This window comes from Haemorhous mexicanus, chromosome 6 (assembly GCF_027477595.1).
Source record: "Haemorhous mexicanus isolate bHaeMex1 chromosome 6, bHaeMex1.pri, whole genome shotgun sequence".
Classification (NCBI taxonomy): Eukaryota; Metazoa; Chordata; class Aves; order Passeriformes; family Fringillidae; genus Haemorhous; species Haemorhous mexicanus.
In genome coordinates, this window is record NC_082346.1 from 35,754,494 (window position 1) to 35,774,754 (window position 20,261).

Sequence of the window (20,261 nt, forward strand, 5' to 3'; positions counted from 1 at the left end):
AAAAAAAAACGAAATATAAATGGGAGTGAAATGTCATTAACAGCTGCATGTTCTTGTTTTTATAATTTCGTCAATAGGGGGTTCAGACAGAGGAATTACTTTTCCTCGGGATATGCATATTTTTTGATTAGTAGGGGTTTATGTACAAAGCAAATCAGAGAAAAATACTTATCAAATAGTTTTGTTACAAGGGAAGGGTTGGCGGGGGGTGGGAATTACCTTGCCCTGAAAATACAGTTGTCCTGTTAATGAAAACAGAGATTTTCTATTGAAAAATGATAAACTGTTCTTCAGTAGTACTTCTGTCTCAGTTATTCCATAGTAACAGTGAAAACAAGTAATGCAGTTTTTATTTTGGAGCAGCCTTCCAGATCTTATAAGATACTGCCTTTTTCTGTGGAAGACAGAATTTGGAAGCCTTACACTGAAGGCATATTCCTTACCTGTGTGGTTTTGTTCAGGTTTTGGTATTCCAGAGCTGCTGCAGACAATTCTGTTGAATACCATGACATGACATAATGGTCAGTTTTCGCCAAGTGAACTAAATCAGCCAGACTAAAAGTATTTTATTATTCTTTATTTTAAGCAGTGGCCAAAGGCCTGAACCAGTAGGAACCTACATATTACTTAATAAGAACAAATGGTTGGTCAGTTAAAACTGTCATCCATGAAAAAAGGAGTTTGTGCAAATAAAACAGTTCAGCTCAGAACTCATTTTTGATAAGCTATACATCATAAAACATATAATTAATTATGTTTTAAAGGTGGGATTTAGATTGTATTTCTGTCCATTGAATGTTCTGTATTTAGTAGCAAAGCAATGGCATATTAAGATAATTGTACTTAAAATGGTGACTAAATCATATGCATCAGAACTGCCAAAGGTTTTTTCTTTAGAGCATGAAAAATTTAGCATTCTGTCATGTGGTGATACCTGGTAAATGTCTTCTACAGTATTATTACTGTTCAGCAACTTCCCTTGCATCCTTCTATACGTTCAATGGCAGTAGTAAGTAAAGCACAAAAAGATTATATAGATTGTTTAGGACACCAATAAATTGGACCTAAAAGCACATAATATAAAGAGAAATATGAGAATTGTTTTCTGGATATGTTTATATAGCACAAAAGATTTACTTCTAAGAGCCAGATACGGACATGCAGTTTCTCAAAGCTTTATTTGAGGTAAGGCCACAGGGTCAGACGCTTTTAGCTGGACTTTAGAAGACTTCTTGTAACATTACTAGTGACAATTGTCTTTTAGGAGCTTCTTGAGTTACAAAGAGAAAGATCAATTATATTTAGATAAATCTAAATATTTTTTAAAATTTAGATAAATTATTAAAAGTATATTTCAGAATAATCCATTTTTTTCCAGAGGAAATATTTCATATGTTATTTACAGGCAAGTGTATTAGTGAGGGTGGGAGGGGATTGTAAGAGAGGGAGCAAACAGTAACAGTAAGTCCAGCAGGCTGGACCCCCTAGGAACTTCTAAGTTGTTTCAGTCACCCAGCCTCTGGTCCCTTCCTTATTCAAGCATCATTCCTTCCTTCTTACACAGCCCCTTTCCACTCCCATCATCCTGATTTCCCTCACTCCTTATGGCAGCTCCGTATCTGTGCTCCCGGCATCATTCCTGCAGCTTCCACCGTACAGTATAACCCCCTGAGCCTCCCTGAGCTCCAGTTACCCACAGTCATCAAGGGTTGTGTCCTTAGAGCTGGAATCCAGGCCCTGTTCCTCTCTCTTCTTCCTTCATGTGTCCCTTTGGGTCACAATGTCATTGGAAAAGCCATTCGGGGTGACAGAGGAAACAAATCTTGTGCAGGGATCTAAGGCAGTAGTAGAAAGGAAAAAAATAGTGGGGAGGGAAGGATAAGAAATCAGCCCCACCAAGGGTTCACTCAAAAGAACACCAAATAAATCACTGAGCTAAAGATCTTTGGATTGACATTTTGAATGTACGCAAGAGAAATTTCCTTTGTTAAAACTTAAAAGGTATTATAAAAATTGAGATCTAGAGTGAAGGAGCTGAAGTTAGCATTTAATTCTGTAGGTGCATAAAACTGCACTTTTGTTGCTGGAGAAATTAAAATATAGTTAAGGGAAGCAGTGGTTAAAATCAAAAGAAAAAAAAAAAAACAGAGACTGCAAAAATAGCATAAAGACAATTATGCAAATGAATAATCAAACCCAAAACATGGGAAGACTTATTAGAATTAACAAATACAAGTGCCAGCCATCATCAGCTTTCTTCCACCCTATTTAAGTTACATTCCTTCCACAGTTTTTTTGTGATTGCCAGGCATACTTAGGGACATTCTGACTCTTGAGGAGATAAATTGAGGGACCTTCTCTAGCATACCTACTAGCAGCTGTGTGCTGGAACAATTTCAGTCTAATCCAGTAGTTAGCATTTAGCAGGTTTTTGGGCGGTTTTTGGGCTTTGTGTCTTCTAGGTGCTCATTTTAAGTGGCCAAAAAAAAAAAAAAAAAAGAAAGAAAGAAGCTTATAGCATTGCTAAAACTTTCTGGAAGAAGGACTGACAGTTTTCCAATTAAGTCTCATCTTGTGTTTTTCTTTACTTCACATCTTTTAATGACAGTGTCATGTAATATGATGATTTTATAAGCGGTTTTGCTAACTCATTCAGCAGAGTAATCAATAGAAAAAAGTAAGCCAGATGGGTTGTAGTCCATTTGTATTGGGTGGGACAGATGGCATTATTGATAGATGGAAATATTCCAAATAATTATTGTATAATGATATAACAGTGACTGTGCCTGCAAAATTTTATTAATTTACTTTGTGAATGCACTTTATTCAGTAGGGCTTGAGTTGTACCATTTAGACAGTACTCCCAATATATTTAGTTGGGAGCTGAGTCCACACCCTAACTTCTCCTTCCCTTATCCATGGGCTGTCTCTGCAGAGACATCCCTCTAGTATTTTGTTAGACTCTTTCAAGTGGTGCATTGTACTTCTGCCCATACAACACATTCCCCTAGGCTAACTGAGATGGCAAGATCATGATTATATTTTTTTACTACCTCTGAACGCTTGTTTTTTGCTTCCTTTTGTTATCCTCACCAATACAAAGAAGAAACATGCTGTGCTGTCTCAAGATTTCAGGCATTCCAGCTTGCTTAACTGCTGTGTTTTCTATTTTTTACATCTCACTAATCCCTGGCAAGACTTGGTATAGCTAGATTAAAAAAATATATAAATCCTGATAAACTGTGTAATAAATACTCATTTAGACTGTTGTTATTCAGTTGTATATTCCATGGAAAAGTACTGTGAATTAATCCTTTCTGTGAGATCAGAGCACATTAACTTCCTAGCTGAAAAATTTTGAGGCCGTTTGCTGCTTTTGAAACAAATTTGTTTATAAAATGTCTGAATGCTAAAGATTATTTTCAGTTATTTTGGTTGGATGAAATATATACAAAACTTGAAGGCAGATTTTCCAGAACTCTCTGAAAAGCTATCTCTGATTTCTTCGCTATAAAAAGAAAAAATTATAGGGAAATACTTTAGTGTATTTAGTACACAATGTTTTGTTATCAACAGAAAGTTTAGAATTGGTTGTGTTTGTAAGTGAACCCAAAACATTGGTGAAGGGAGATTTTGAGACAGTGAAAACAATATATTTTGTTAAGATTAGAAGACCGAGTTGCATAGAAAGATAATATTTAATGCAATAGCAAGATGTATTAATAGCTCTAAGATCATTATATTTTTTTCTTAAAATGTGATATTATAGATCAGTTCCCCTCTAGTTATCGTAATAGGCAGCTGCCAATGTATTTTCCATCCTCAGTAATGAAAAATCTACTTGGTGAAATACTTCCTGTGACATAAAAAAATATATCTTTTTATTTTTATAACACCACTTCCATTTGGGTATTAGTTGTCTGGTACTCTCCCACCAATAATTTTCTGAGAAAACATTCTGCAAACTTTAAAAGTTCACCAGCCCATCTTCTTCTGACAGAATCTTTCTTTTTTTTTTATGGTGAGAATTCAGGATGAGTGGCTGTGATCCCATGATTGTTTCAAATCCAGCAAAGAGTGCTGCAGTTGACTTTCATTCTGTCAGGAATGCCAGTCAGATTGTTGACAGTGTGTGTCTTAATAGTGTGTAATGCAGAAGTGATGGAAAAAAGATTCACAGTGTTTTATCTGATATATATTGTGAATGGGTTCCACACTTATTTCAGCACTTGGGCAACTTGATGCCAAATTTTAAAATCTAAATTAAAACCTTTTGGACCAGACTTAAAAACTGTTTAGATTTCAAAAGAGTTAAGTACACCCAAACTAGGATTTTTTAAAGTTATCTAAGAGCAGTTTTCTAGGGCACTGGGCTCCTTCCAGGGAGCCCCTGCGTCGTACCTTCTTTGACACTCCTGTAAATATCATTGGTGCTTTCCTGTATCTTTCCACTTTGCCTTACAAATAATGTACAGGTCCCAAGTTATAAACAGGTTAAATCTTGAACCAGAATCTGTCTAGCTACATGCAGTTGTTTCCTGGAGTAATTAGTGTGTTTTCATGGCAGTCATTTAGAATGGCATCATGCATCTGTAACAGCAGTCAGTGCATTGTTCAGACATTCCTGTGCTATTTGAAGTATACAGACTGTCATGAATTTAAATAAAATTCATGCATTCTCTAACGCTTTATCCTAAGCACAACAGAAGTAGTTTATGCTTAAATAGTGGAAGTTGAAGATTTTTCTTGCTGCAAAGGATTGGACAAAGGTTTAAGATCCTCTTTTTCCTATAGTGAAAATGACTACAAAACTTAAAATGGAATATTAAAAACTTCCACAGATTCCTGTGAGAAAATATATATTTTTTCACCATTCTGAACAGATGTTTCTAAGCCAGTAATTTTCAGGTACACTTTTTGTCTAATTTATTTTATATATATATTTATTATCTTTATTTAATGCCATTGTTAGATTTCCAAAAATTGTTTTAAATTCTGTGTCCTATAGATAAAACTATAGGTATTGATAACTTAATTGGTCCCCTTTTACCAGTTTCTTGAACAAAATAGTCAAAATATGAATAGTAGAAGTAAATAAGTATTATAAAGGTAAAATGACAGATTAGAACACTGCTACATTTACACTGTGAGTCAGTAAACTCACATAGGTTAACTAATATCATTTGTAATATCACCAGAAGAAAAATATTTTTGAAACCCATTGCTGACAGCTAGTACCTATGCCTCTCAAAAATTCAATAGGAAGAACAGGCATGTTTCTGTTTCCCCTTTTTTGTCCCATCAGCTTCATAACATCTATTTTGCAACTAGATGCTATTTTGAATTTTCCACAGTTTGATATACAAACCCAGGCTTCTTTTATGGCCCACGTTCAGAACACACTGTGCATTAAATTGCACAGTGCTAGTGTGTCTTTCATCTCGTGCCTAGTGTAATTCATTTCCCCTGTGTTCAGATTAGGCAAAGCTTTTCTATTCATTTGGAGCAACTGTAATGAGAATATTTAACACAGATCAAATGCAGATAGTGGAAATCCAGAGGTCCTTGGAAATAGTCTGCCATTTGACACTGAGCAGCAATGGGATGTGAAAGGTATGCCACTTGAACTTTTTCCTAAAGATTATAATAGTCTATTTGTAACATTAGCAGAGCTTTTAAAATGTTTAAAAATTAGTATAGTCAACTAAAAGAACATTACTTTAATGAAAGCCATTTTTAGGAAGGGAATATATGTGTATAAAAATCATATGATTGCATAATAATCTAAAGAGTACACATGAATTTAACTTGTAGAATATAAACAAAAAATATGAACAATGGAAAATAAGAAAGAATTTCTTTTGTTATTGTTCGTGGAGATATCTACAGATGCCATCAAATCCTCAGCTGGTATAAGTCAGCATAATTCTTTGATTTCCATGAACTGATTTACACTAGCTTATTTGCCATTTAAAGGTAATATATCCATGCATTTGAATGTTGTTTTTCAGGTAGACAGAGTGAAGAAATGCATGTCAGGTTATTCAGGGTGGTAAACAGCCTGGTTCATGCAGGCTGACTGATCTTCCCCTACAGCAGTTCCCTTATAAGACTAGATTTGAGTGATTCTTCATCTCCTTTGCTGAAAACATTAATTCTGTTTTGAGCCTGTCACTTCTGTGTGAAGAGTGCAAGAGTGCATATATGCATCCTCTGTTTGCTTAGGCCAGAACCTCTGGTCAAAACTCTCATGTGTGATGGCTGTGAAAGCATTAACAGAGTTACATCCCTGAAGCAAGTTCCTGTTGTCACTGCCTCATTATAGAGGGACAAATGCCATTTTGGCTGAAAAGTGATCAAGGTCCAACTTTCGCTCAGGAAACTTCCCTATTAAACTGTAGTTCAAATTACATGTAGGACCCTTTAAATTCCCACAATAAAGGATAGAATTTCAGGGTTTCATCACCTTCAAAGGTTTTTTGTTCTCCTTTGGATGAGGTGATCCTGTTGATCTGGACTGAAAGAAGAGCCGTATTACCACCTCAGCCTACATAAACAGTCTTGTTAACTACTCATCCTTCCTGAAACTGTAGCAGGTTAATCTCTTGCAGACCACAAACATCCTTTCCAATTTACTGCTTCCAAACTACTTCAAGTAGTTTGATATTCAATACTAAGTAGCTACTCTAGATCTTGGTCTTTTCCAGGCAGGATGCTTTCATTTGTCTCATCAATGTAAGCCCTGTAAAAGTCAGAAAACTCAGCTCTCAGAAACCAGTCAAACTTATATACTGAAAGCCCTTCCCTGTGGGCAGTATCCTCTGTTGCGGTTATGCAGGACCTGGAAAAGCATTCCTGTTGCAGGAAGGAAACTTGCTATGGAATAGTGTACAGGGTCTTCCTGGGTCGTCTCTCAAGAGCCTCTATGATGCTATGTTTTGAATTTGTGGATAATATGCTAGCGTTGCACATTTTCAAGGCTTTTTCCCAGTCAGCGCCCCAGTGAATAAACTGGCTGTGGGCCAGAGGCAGTCAAGGGGCTATCCCAGACCATATGACACCATGCTCAGCCATAAAAATTGGAGAACTTGGTCTTCCAAGGTGGCTATTTCCCAGAGGCTGGCTGGGCGTCAGTCTGCTGATAGGAGGAGGTGAAGGATTGCCTTTGAATTGCAAGTTTTATTATCTTCACCTGCTAAAGTGCCCTTACCTCAGCCCAAGAGTTCTCTCATGTTTTCTCCTCCTACTATCCCTCCCATCTTGCTGGGACTGGGGGGCAAAGAAGTGGCTCTGTGGAGAGGAAGCTGCTGGGACTCAACACCTCAAACAGATTCAGCAAATTATCACTGAAGACTAACTCCACAATTAACTAGGAAAATTCATACCTGTCCTCCCTCATCAAGCTTCAGTCAAAATTAGAACTCAAAATATCATCTCATCCTTTTGAAACCATGCAAGAATCTTGTCTCTATTCAGATACATTAATGATCTTCTACCATTAAAAAAACAAAAGGGGGGGAAAATAAATTAACTTGAGAAAACATCTTAATTCTTCCAGTGGAAGTACTTCTAACTATTTTATTGCGTGATCCAAGGGATCCTACTAAATTTCAGTACTTGATTATCCTCATCTCTGGTTCTGTGTGCTGGCCATAATAATAAATTCATTTCCTCTTCTTCCTCTTCTTCTCTGAAGGATATGACATGGTCTTCAAAATTAATACAAGATCTTAATTTTCTTATTCATAAAAGCAAAGAAACCCAAAAATTATTTAGGCTTTCCTATACTCCACTTTCAAAAAAAGCACATAAGACAGTGTGAAAGTGAGCTATCTTATTTTGAAACCTCTTTAAATTTTTGCATAGCAAAAAGGAGCAGTGCTCCCTGGTCAATGTCCAGTTACATGCATGCCAGCTAGCAGTGAATAATCACTTTCAGCTTCCTCCCTGTTTTTATTCAGCTTCATTGATGAAAAATAAAAATGCATCCAGCTGATATAATGCCTGTTCACTTCTCATCAATACTTTGGATGTAACACCATAAACACTGGTGGTAACACTCGAAATATAACTTTGATTTTATCTTGGACATATTCAGCGTTAATATTAGGCAGGCCTTATGCATCTCACTTGGAAGCACCTTCATGGAAACACCCTGGCCATGTTCTGTAGGTGACCAAAATAGTTACTTTTGCATACATAGATATATAGGCAAAGAGGCAAGTCCGAAAGAGAATAATGTAACTATTAGCTGAACAAAATACTAACTGACTACCATTTCTAATTAAGGTGGTGATTTTGGTAAAGGATTCTTGTAATGTGTCAAATGAGTGTTTGTGTGGAGTTGCAGATGGCAACTCTGTAATGCATAATCTCACAGTCTTTCTGGGCATGTTCTGCAGAGCTACATGGAGGAGACATACACATCTACAGATTTTTCTCCCTCCCTCCTTTATATCTTCACATGAATATATGCATATAGACATTATATATATATGTGTGTGTATATATATACATATATACATATATATATAGATATATACACACATTACAAGCATATCCATGAATATATATTTGTATTTTTTCTTAGTATAACAACTTTTAACAAGGATATATATTAACACATGTCACTTAAAGGCTAATTACTGAAAATCTTCCATTCTAATTTTCTGTTCATAGAGTCACCTGCCTTCAGAAGTGTGATTTAAGATCCCATTATATATTACAGTAGTAATCTGCAAGACGTATCTTCATGTTCAGAAGAACAAATTTGCTTTCTGTGTAGCTCATTGCAGTGACTGCTGAGAATGGCTACACATTAACTGAAACTTGCCTTAGAACTTGGAGGTTATTGTGAGCTTTCTCTCACAGTGAGTCTGGCTGGGGTGTAGTTAATTTTCTTTAGAGCACCCCCTATAGATTTGTTGACGCTAACTAACACTGTGTTGATAGCAGTCCAATATTGGCTGTTGCTGGACAGGCCCTGCACAGCATCAAGACTTTCTCCTACTTTACCTATACCAAGCAAGAAGGCTGGGGTTTGGCAGAGCTTGGAGGGGACATAGTTGAGAAACCAGAGTATTATATTGTATTATATATCATATAGATTCATGCTTGACGGTGAAAACTGGAGCAGGGGTGAGGTTTTTTCCTAATTCTTTGGGCAGCCCAGTATAGTGGATTTTAAGAAATTGCCTGAATTGCAATCATCTCAGTTTTACTTCTGTAACACTGAACTAGGAGAGAACTGGTCATGCAAAATCCAAGTTCCAAACTGTATGTAGGACATTATTGGTCAATGCAAATGGCTTGAGTTAAAATAAAAGACATGTGAAGCCCTAATAGTCATATGCTATGCCATTTAACCAACCTTGTTTTGCAGTCATACCATATTAAAAAATGAAAATAACTAACTAGTCTGTTGAAAACAATATTTGCCTCAAAAACATTCATATGCATAAGATGGAATGAAAATGTATTTTCCAGTAAAAATTTGTGTGCTAAAAAGCACCACATTCAAAATGAAATTGCTTGTCATAAGGCCAATCATATCCTAAACTGCATCAGAAGAAGTATGGGCAGCAGGTTGAAGGATATGATTCTGCTCCTTTTCTCTGCTCTGGTGAGAACCTACCATGAGGACTGTATCCAGCTCTGAAGTCCTTAGCACAGGAAGGACATGGACTTGCTGTTGAAGCAAGTCCAGAGCAGGACTACCAAATAGATCAATGGGATGGAGAGTCTCTCCTATGAGGAAAGGCAGAGAGAATTGGGATTGTTCAGCTTGGAAAAGAGGGCTTCAGGGTGACCTAGTTGTAGCCTTCCAGTACCTTGAAAGAACTTACAGGAAAGATGGGGAAAGACTGTTTACAAGAGCATGTAGTACAGCAAGGGCAAGAGGAAATGGCTTCTGATTGGAAGAGAGTGGGTTGAGATTAGATATTAGTAAATAATTCTTTTCTGTGAGGTTGGTGAGGGACTGGCAAAGGTTCCCCATGGAAATTGTGAATGCTGTATCCCTAGATGTCCCTTCAAGGCCTGGCTGAGCAAACTGGTCTAGTGGAAGGTGTCACTGCCCATGGCAGGGTGTATGGAACCAGATAATCTTCAAGGTCCCAACTCAAGCCATTCTGTGATTTTATGAAATGATTTTCAATTGCACATCTTTATATCATCTCACTAATCAAGGTGGCTGCTGCAATGAGGGAGAGCCTGACAGTTGGTGGAAGTTTAGTAGTGCCATCACAGTTTTCAAATTGTTTTTCTTCTGCCTCTTGCAGCATCAAAATTTTCTTCCTTGCATTCTGCAAAATTTAGTTACAGGTTTGACAAGAGTATCTAGTGGTCCTGTATGTGTACAGATGAACAGATGATGTAATTAGTATATGTGAGGTGAAAGCTGATATTTGGTTTGAAAATTAGTTCCAGATCTCATTGTCAAAGTTCAGAAGGAAGCAGACTTTCAAAGAAAAGGTCAATCAGTATCCACAATTCAAATACTATCATAAAATCTGTTATCCATAATGCCCACAAAGTAGATTTTGACCATTAACTTTGCTCATTTTCTGTCCCATTTGGGTATACACTCGCAGATGATTTTCAGCTGAAATCTTTCCATCTTGAACATCCTTACTTCAGTTCAACTCTTTTTCCTAAGTGCTTATTTTTGACACTACACATGAAGAATAAAAACCCTCAGAGTGACAGTCTGTGATCATGTTTCATGTGGCAGACTTCATTTGCTTTCAGTTTGTATTACTATCAATTTATGACTTTGTTCCTTAAATACTTATCTTTTTTTTTTTCCACATTGTAACTGATATATTGAATGATGTATGTTTGAGAGGTATTTCAAGGATCTTAACTTCAGTCATTAACTGGTTATGTCTTGGCTCAGGAACCTTTAGTTCATTGAGAGGAAGTTACTGTTTTTTAAGCAAATAAAACAGCTTTTCAGTATGTAATTATTTTCTTATCAATTTTACATTTTCATGCCCTTTTGAGCATCTAGCATGCAGTGCTTGATTTTACATTTAGCTCTGCGGGAACTGCTTTAAATATTATTATTAAGAAGGAAGAAATCAAAAATCAAAGTGAATTTTTAGTACAATAGCAAGGTATAGGAAGGTACAATTGCAGCAACAGCAGTCTGGATTAGTGTATAGAACTAACACACAGCTTGACAGAAAATCCCTGCTGGGGAGGAAATGTAGGGGAACTGGCAGAATTTTGCTACATCTGCTCCCTACTGCTAATAAGCTTTAACCCATTTCATTTTTATTATGCTTGGTGTTTAGATATTTTGCTTCTAAAATTATATCTGTAACTATGAGAACACATAAAAGGAAGCTCGACAGGTAGAGCTGTTTAAAAATTTAAAACTATCAGCAAGGGATGTTAAAGGCCATAATGAGTAAGATGGTTGCCTTCTCAGTGTGGGATTTTAGAGCTCTGGCACTTCAGTGCTGGTAGAAAGGCTGAGCAGAAGTATTGGGTAAAACTGATTTCATAGCTTGAGTGGCTTGTACAGCCAGAAGGCACCATTGGATTATTTATTCTGACCTGTATATCACAGACCATTACATTTCACCCAGAAATTCCCATTTTGAACTCTGTGAGTATACTTGCACTAAAATATATCAGACCTTAGGAGTTCCAAATACTTCATGCCACAGGGTGAGAATGAAAAGGCTGAGCTTCACATGCAGTAGGAAGAGGGTTTGTCAGGTTGGTAAGCACACGTGGTAGCATGGCTACTTCTGCAGAGTAGGGCAAACAAACAAAGGCTTGTATGGACTTTAAAAAAGTGAAAATCCTGTCTTGACCCCTTTGAATTAGGGGAAAAAGATATAGGTAGGTATTCATATTGTATCAGAGCACTTGTATCAGTGTTCTGCTGAAACCATAAGCAGTTCTCTAAAATAAAATCAAAATTAAAAAATTAAACCCCCACTCCCTAAATCAGCTATAATAAAGTTAAGACTTTATCTGTCTCATGACACATCAGTGGGAGTAATTAAGAGGGAAAAATAGAATCATGTCCATTTTTAAAATTAATAATAATTGTCTAATTCTGCATTTCAAGTATTTTGCCCCTTTGGCAGCCCTGCTGGCAGTCCTGTACTTCTCAGTTTCTCAGTCCAGACACTTCCACTGCAGTACTTTGAACATGCTTTTATCTGAATAATCAGCACTATAACTAATTTCTATAACTATCTATAAATGATGGGGAAATGGTATTGTATATTTTCCATTTGATATTTTCACATGCTGACCATAACTGATTATAAATTTTAAAATCTCTCTTTTACTCTGGCCGTGGCTTGATTGCCACATACAATTATGAAATGTATTTTGAAGAGAGATTGAGATGTGTAAAATTCATTGAGTGGTTGAAAACTTGATGTCTATGGGGCTGATGAGACTGTGCTTTTAGATAATGGGTTAGAACAAGATTGTGACACTTACCTGAGGAATTATGCAAAAATGGAAGTCTCAGTCTTTTAGTAGGAGATGCTTCTCCATGACTGTGCTTGCAGAAGCCTGTGTCTGTCTTTCAGCAGGCTAGTTTGCATTTTCTGTTTTTCTTTCAATTTATTCTAGCAAGAAATTATTTGAGCTTCCTTTGCAAGAAAAGTTCCAGGCTGATAAGTCCAGAAAACAGAGGTGTTAGCCTAATTATTGCAGACTCTGTGTACATTTTTCAGGCTTTCAACTGTTTATTTGTTCTAGAGACTTGTTCAAAGCTGATTATGACTTCATAGAAATGTGATACTGATTGCTCTTGTTTTGATCCTGTCAGAGCTTCTTTTATTTCTGAAATAAAAGGGTGAAAACACAGTGATCCAGCAATAGAAAAGAGAAACAAAATTAACAAGCAAATGATATCCTTCTGTACTAAATATAATCAAAAGAGAGCTTGTAAGGTTATGTCTTAAATTTCAACAGAACCCTTTTTTCTATCACACAGAAATGATGAAAATTTAAATCACTCCTTGGCCTCTGTTGACAATCATGGTAAAAGATAGAATAGCAAGTTGTTGAATTATTCTGTTTGAGCAATATAAGCTATAGATCATATAAAGTTATTGAACTGGTTTCTTATAAACTCTCTATTTTCATGAGTTCTATATTTGCTTTGCTTTTTTTATGTAATGCTTACCTATTCTTCCAGTGGCACTATTCAGAGACCATTCATCATGAAATTTTTGATTCTGCAAGGGTTTCAATATATCCTTTATGCACCAGAAAGCTGTCTCAACTTATAAATCAAATTTACTGTATGGGATTTCAGTCCTCAGAGTGTTGTTACTTAATTTTTCTGGTGGTTTCTTCTGACATACTTGGTTGACTACCATAAAATTTTAGCACATCACCTTGTCTATTCCTAATAATAGTCATCAATATATTGTATAGATTTCAGATTTTCTTTACTCCCACTAAAATAACTTGGGATATGGTCATTTCATCCACCTGCAAAATGCATCTCTGAGAAAAGTTAAGCTCTTATGCTTGGCATGTTAATTGCCAACCATTTCGTATCTAATTATTAATTTTGCATCATTACTATAGCGACATGCAGATGTTTTTCAAAATTATTAAGGTGAAAATTTAGTTTTTATTTTTCTCTTATATGTGCAGGCAGAATTATAGTCATTATATCAGAAGAATACATTAATTAGAAATCAGTTTAAATTACTAAACTTGATTGAAAGCACCCTGAGAAATAGTACTAGCTCTAAATTTCTATACTCATATTTGTTCCCCTGTTTCTGTTTTTCCTTTTTCATGTTCCTGTTTGCTTAAAATAGCTAAAGACTGCACAAAAAAGAAATTGCTCTAAAAAATATGCTATCAGATGCTGCTACAAAAAATAAAGAACCACTTGGTTTGCTCTAAATTTTCCATGGTGCAGTAACACTAAAGAAAGTAGAGGCTCAGTTTCCCAGCTGACATTGTACAAAATAATTTCTACATGACACAATGGTTACTGAACTACTTCCAGCTTTGTCTGACATGTCCAGGAGTGAGTAGAGAGGACTAAAATTTCTGAAGAACTTGTTTCTTTTTATATTTGCAGTGTTTATTCTGTGACAAATATTCAGCTTATAAGACTTCATTTTTAGTCAGCCAGTTTTGTGTTAATGTCTTTTTGACATACACAAAATAATTTGTTTTATTTTAGAAAGAAATACTAAATGTTGGACTTACTCATTTTTGTAAGCTTTCCAAAAGGAACATTCTTAGCAATTTTATTGTTATAGAACACTGTGGTATTCATTATTTGAATTAAGATGTGTTATACCAGGAATGCATGTGGCCTATTTATTAGACAAACTAGGATGTTGAAAAGAACTGCTTCTATCCTACTTTCTTTAGGAACTGACATTTTTATTCTTATGCAGTTTTCCTAGTGGAATCTTTACTTTTTTAAGTCATAAACCTATTGTTGTAAGAGATTCTGGCAAAGCTTAAACTGGATCTCAAGAGTTTGATGCACTCTGTTTAATGCAGGCAGTGTGAAAGAAATTTTAAATGTATTATTTAAAGGCACGTTAATCTTGCCACTGTAATGGTGTAATAATGCATACCATATAAGGTTTTCATAAACTCAGCTTCTAAAAGTAACATCACAGTATCTTTCTTTTTGTTCTCCAAGTCACTTCTTTGTAGAGATAGCAATTATGCATTCATCTCTGCCTCTTATAGCCTGATTCCATATTCAGCTGAGAGATAGATAGTCCTTAGTCCTTACTAACACAACAAAAAGAATATTTCTCATTTAGAACAAAGGGAGGATAGTCAAACAAATTTATATAATAAATGTTAAAGGCCAAAATGTGTAAATTTTTCAGTTTAATTAAGCAAAACAGTTAAATACTTATACAATGGACTGAAGATAGGTTTGTCTTTAACTCATTCCTTTCATTGCAATTTTAATAGTTCTGCCTTGGATTTTTTTTTGTATTACAAAAAAATTAATTCTATTTGTAAGATTAATACCTTTAATGTGGGAGCTCAGCACATCACTCCTGATGTCCAGAGCTACCAAGAGAACCCTTGGGGGGCTCGGGAGTCCTGGAATGTTGCCAAAAGCACTTGGTGGCTTGATTTTGATCCATCTAGAGATGTGCCACCGATGTATGAAGAAATAGAACATGCGAGAACTACTCAAGTGTAAATAGTGAAGAGAAGATATTATTATAGGGTGAATTACAAATTTTGGAGTTTCACTACAAGAGGATTGTAGAGACAAGATGGAAGAATCAAGGTGTGCCACCAGACTTTTCCTTCATCTTCCTGTCTTCCATCTTCTAGAGTAGTGTTGGCACTTGTAGATTAGTCTGGGATGAGGCTGTACTTAGTGATGAAGATGATAGGTATTGGGGACCAAAATGTAAATATGATATACGTAGTTTTTGTTATAAAAGATGCGGCCGCCTTAGGGGTGGGCAGAGTGCCTTTGGCTGCCGTGCTAGTCAAATCCTTCAGGCAGGGAAAAAGACTTTTTAGATAAGAGATAATAAACAAAACTGAAGACCGAAAAAACCTAGCGTCCAGTCTCATCCTTTGAAGCCCAGCGTGCAAGAACCATCCTAAGCGTGTCTGAGAGCAGAGACAGACAGCCGACCCCAGACTTTAAAACAAAACTTTATATTTTGTTTTAAACAACCCTAACAACCCTTGCTGCCAAATGTTTTTTATTTAACTCTGCTCATTCTATTGGATTCTGGTTTGGTTGGTAGCAGTATTGTGAATGCATCAGGTATTTATTAGCATGAGAGTATTTTGTGGCTCTCTGAATACACACAATGAAAATTGGGTGAATCTTTACCAAGAGCTGCGTAACAGAAAACACAAGGATTTGGCAATACTGTGAACCAGTGTGATAATTTCTTGTATCAGTGCAATGCTCAGGAGAATATTATGCATGAAGCAGTTCAGATAACACTTTTTTACTTATGTAGGGTTAATTACAAGTTTAGAAACCCACTGACAACCTCTGTTCACCTTGCTTCTTGGGATATGAAAGAGCTATTTCTGAAGTAAACACATTGATAAAAGTGTTAGCTAAGGAATGTTTCTTCCAAGCTGCCTTTTCACTTCAGTTTAGGCACAAACACAAAGTCCAGGAAGTTCCTATTCTCATTTCTAATTATTAGATACTTTACTGAATTGTATGTTGCTTAATAACTGTAGTACTGTGGCTTCAACAAGTATTCAGTCAAGCTTTTTGACCTTTTCTATTTCTACCCAAACATCCTTATGCTTTTGCAGATTTGGATTGAGCATCCATAACAGAATTGCTTTAGAGGGGTTAACACAGAGCAGTCTGTCCAGGTGGCTCCAGTGTGAGGCAGCTCCAAACCCCTGTTCCTGTGGCAGGTGCCTAAAGCAGACAAACCTCCTGCTTGGCACTGTCTGGGACTGTTGTGTTTTAGGTGTCCATGCTGTCTCTATCGGTTAAGACAGAAGTGAAGATATGTATGTCCCCCTAAAAGTAGCATGACAGTTCTGTATGTGATTCTGCTTTTGGAAAAAGCAGAAGAGGAACATTTCTTCCCTCAGAAGGAGTAACCACATTGAACTCCCACTTCTTCCAGCCCAATATTCTGGTGCCAGTACCTCTGCTGAAGAAGCTTAAGCTCTCAAAGCTGTTACCTGCATTTATCTACTTGACTCAGCGTTCACAATTCATCTATAAAATTAGTCTGGAATATCACAGATGAACATAAAATTCCTTTAGAATCATGGACATATTGGAAGGGACTAATTTTGAAAAATCTTTGAGTCCAAACAAGAAATCCAAGCTCTTTATCAAACACACCACTATTATCAGCATAAATGCTTATTTAACAATAACCATCAAAGTGTAGACTTTGTTTGGTATTTTGACTCCAAACAGTAGCCCTAAGCAGAAGTGAACAGTAAAACAAGTAAAAGCATAAATCTACTCTAATATCCTCCTAACCTCAAACTATTTTAATTAATATTTAAATTGATCAATTTTGTTATATAAAACATAAATGTTATATAAATTAGTAACATATGAGTTAAAAATAATCTAGGAATTTTATAATGTCTCTGTTATAATGCCCACTGAATCTGTGTTCTAAGAACTTGTTCAGTTCCCTTGAATCCCTGTAAAGTTCTTGCAACCAGGGCATTCTCCATCAAGGAGTTGTAAGTGTCACCACCATTGTTCGTTTTGAAACCATGCTCTTACTAATGTCATTTGATGGTCCATAGCTCTTAGTATAGAAAGACAAGTGTGCAAAATCAGTTCTTATCCCTATCCACTCTTTTTATGTCATGTATGACTTTATAAGCCTCTGTCTTCTCATTAAGAAGGCTGCAGAACATTTCCAATCAGACCCTCCAGAGTTTTTGATCATACTTGTCATCCTATAAATATATTTTGGATCTAGTATGCCCTTTTTCAGTTGAGACATCCAGAGTTGTTTATCTTACTCAAGATGTTGGTTAATTGTGGATTTTTAGGCATAAAGTTACCCACTTTGTTTTCTTTCTTTACTTGTTATCTTAACTGTTGTCAGCTTCTGTAATTCTTTATTAACCAGTCCATGAAGACTTTCCAAGATGTCACTGAGTTTAGCATGGTAGTTTTCTTAGTGTTTACAATAGAAGTAAAGAGTCACTTTCTCAGTCATCCTTAAATGTACTCTGTACCTTTGGTTTCTTCTGTGAGTTATTGAAACATGCATTGTATTGCCAGAAGAGTATTTCTATTTTCTTCAAGGTGGGAAAAGTCCTTTGTTGAGTTACGGTGTTTTTGTAAAGCAACGTGTTAAAAAAATGTTTGTAGTCCTTCTCTGGATATGGCATGATATAGATGCAATGCATATATGGAATGATACAGATACAATGCATGTATTTAGAAAACTCTGCCTTTTGGCTTCCTTTTTCAAATTGTCTGGATCTCAGTCTTTTACATCTTTGATAAATTAAGTAGCAAATGATCCTGCTGGCCAAGGGAAAACATTATGAATCATGTTTTGAGGACAGTCTAATGTGAGATTCAGTTGGAGCTAAATCACTTGTCTTATCAAATCTTTGTCCAATGTTTTGGGATCTACCATTTCCTAGAATGACAGAATTGGAATTCTGCCATTATGTGGTCTCTGAGATGATCCAGATAACATTTATTCCTGAAAAAAGTCATTGTAGAACCATTTATTTTCAGAGAGTGTCTCCTGCATGCGGAACAGATGTTCCCTGTTGCTATCCTTCTCCCGCCCTCTTTAAATCAGATGATGTAAAATATAGCACATAACTAGAATCTTTCTCCATATAATCTCAGCAGTCAGACATTGAACCTCTAAATCTCCTTATTTTCCCCTGTGACATTCAAACTTCTCTTAGTGCAGAGCTACCTTGCAGTATTTGTTCCTTGAAATGATTAAATACAATGGAAAAGCTAACAAGTGGAAATCAACCACTTCAACATGCTTTTCCCATGAAATGAAAATAATTTGGGAACTGAGAGCTAGAAAAAAAGGGTTATAGGGCAAATTTCTTTAGATGACTACTACACCTACAGATTAATGAAGATAAAGATTTGTAAAATTCAGGTAATGCATATTTTAAGGAATCACTGCTCTCAACAGCGTTTGCCCCAATAGATTTCAATTATTTCAATAAAAATTTTAGAGCTTCCCAAGAATTATTTGATAGTTCTTTTTCAAAAGTTATAACCCAAGCTATATGCTCTTCTACCTTATTTTTTTCTGATCAGGACTCTGAAGCTGTAGAACAAAGACCAGACCAAAACCTGTGCTCCTTTATGGAACAGTCTAACAGTACCCTTGGGGAAGAGCTCTAAAAACAAATTTTTTATTCAGAGTACCACAGCTGTCTGCCAGAAGTGATGAATCTCATTGATGAGAGTGCAGAATCAATTGTAAAAACAATTTAGCCAACAAAATGATTTGTCTTTGTTTTCACTCTTAATACTTTCTTATACTGTTTTAGCATCATATAATTTCTTAGCAGACCTTATGTATTCTTCTTCATTTACTAGATAGGCTAGTTATTCAGTTATAAAGATATTCAGTTCTTTGAGAAAATTGTAAATTTCTGAAAGGTAAATCATAAATGCAGTATCCGAGTATAACACAAATGTCAGTGATTTCTTGAAAATAACTCAGAAGAGGTCACTATTAAAAGTATTTCTATATGATTCTGTAGCCACTGATGAAAGATTATTACTCCCCAGTAACTCTATCATTTGTGCTTTTTGCAAACTCTAAAGTTAAAGGTTATGAGTGTTATGGTACCACACAGGTGCACCATGAGTAGTTTTTCACACAGAATGATTTTCATTTGTTAAATTTGGAAATGTACTTTCTTCTGGCCCTAATTTTCATGTAGTTCTTCATATTCTAAATGACAGCTGAAGGCCAGCAGAAATAGCAAGTAATTGATTTAACAACCTAAGACAAGTACAGGGAAGTAGAAAAGTTTGTCTTAGTGCTTGATGTGACCTGAGAGAGCTTCTTTAGACTGTTTTTTTCTAACCAGTACCTCAGCACCTTGGGCCAGCAAAATGGCCTTTAAGCCTGAATGAGCATGACTTTTTTTTTTCCTCAGTGCAAAGCTCCAGTATTTCATCTTTTCAAACTGTTTTACAGCACTCAGAGCAGAATTATATTGACAAGGTTAGAATTCATCTCCTAGAGGAGAATACTGTGCTCCTGTTAAGTGCTAATATAACATTTATGTGTAGCTACCTTAATAACAGCCCTGGCCAGCCTAATGAAAGTACTGAAAGCAAACAGTACTCCATGAGGTTTTATTATGACTGAAGTGATTGCAATTTGAGACAAATTGTCCCTATTTCTGTTACCATATCAAAACCAGAAATGCTAAAGCAATTGCTACATGTTTGGGATAGAATTGCACTCCACTATCGTTAATATAGAAGTAAGTGCATTTTTCATGTAAACAGCTCACAAGGGTCAAGAATCAAAGATATTCTGTGCAAAATTCTTGTCAATAACTTTGTGAGTGAATTTTGAAATAAAGTGCCTGGAACATGTCATTATTTCTTCCACTCAAAGTTGAGAGCAAGTGTTTGAAAATTGAGCTTGTGAATTGAAGGTACTGTTAGTTATATGGCCTTATCGACTTCAGACAAAATGACAGGTTTGCCTTGCTATTATTTTTCTTTTCAGAGGTCAGGCAATGGACAATATTAACAGTATTTATTGGAATGTAAGTAAACTGGTGTATAAATAAAG

At 35.9% G+C, this 20,261-nt stretch overlaps 1 protein-coding gene across 4 annotated transcripts in view; it reads left to right on the plus strand.

Moving 5' to 3' along the window:
- DPH6 (diphthamine biosynthesis 6) overlaps positions 1–20,261 on the plus strand; it is a 220,624-nt gene that overhangs the window by 130,735 nt on the left and 69,628 nt on the right. The gene's annotated exons all lie outside the window — the stretch shown is intronic.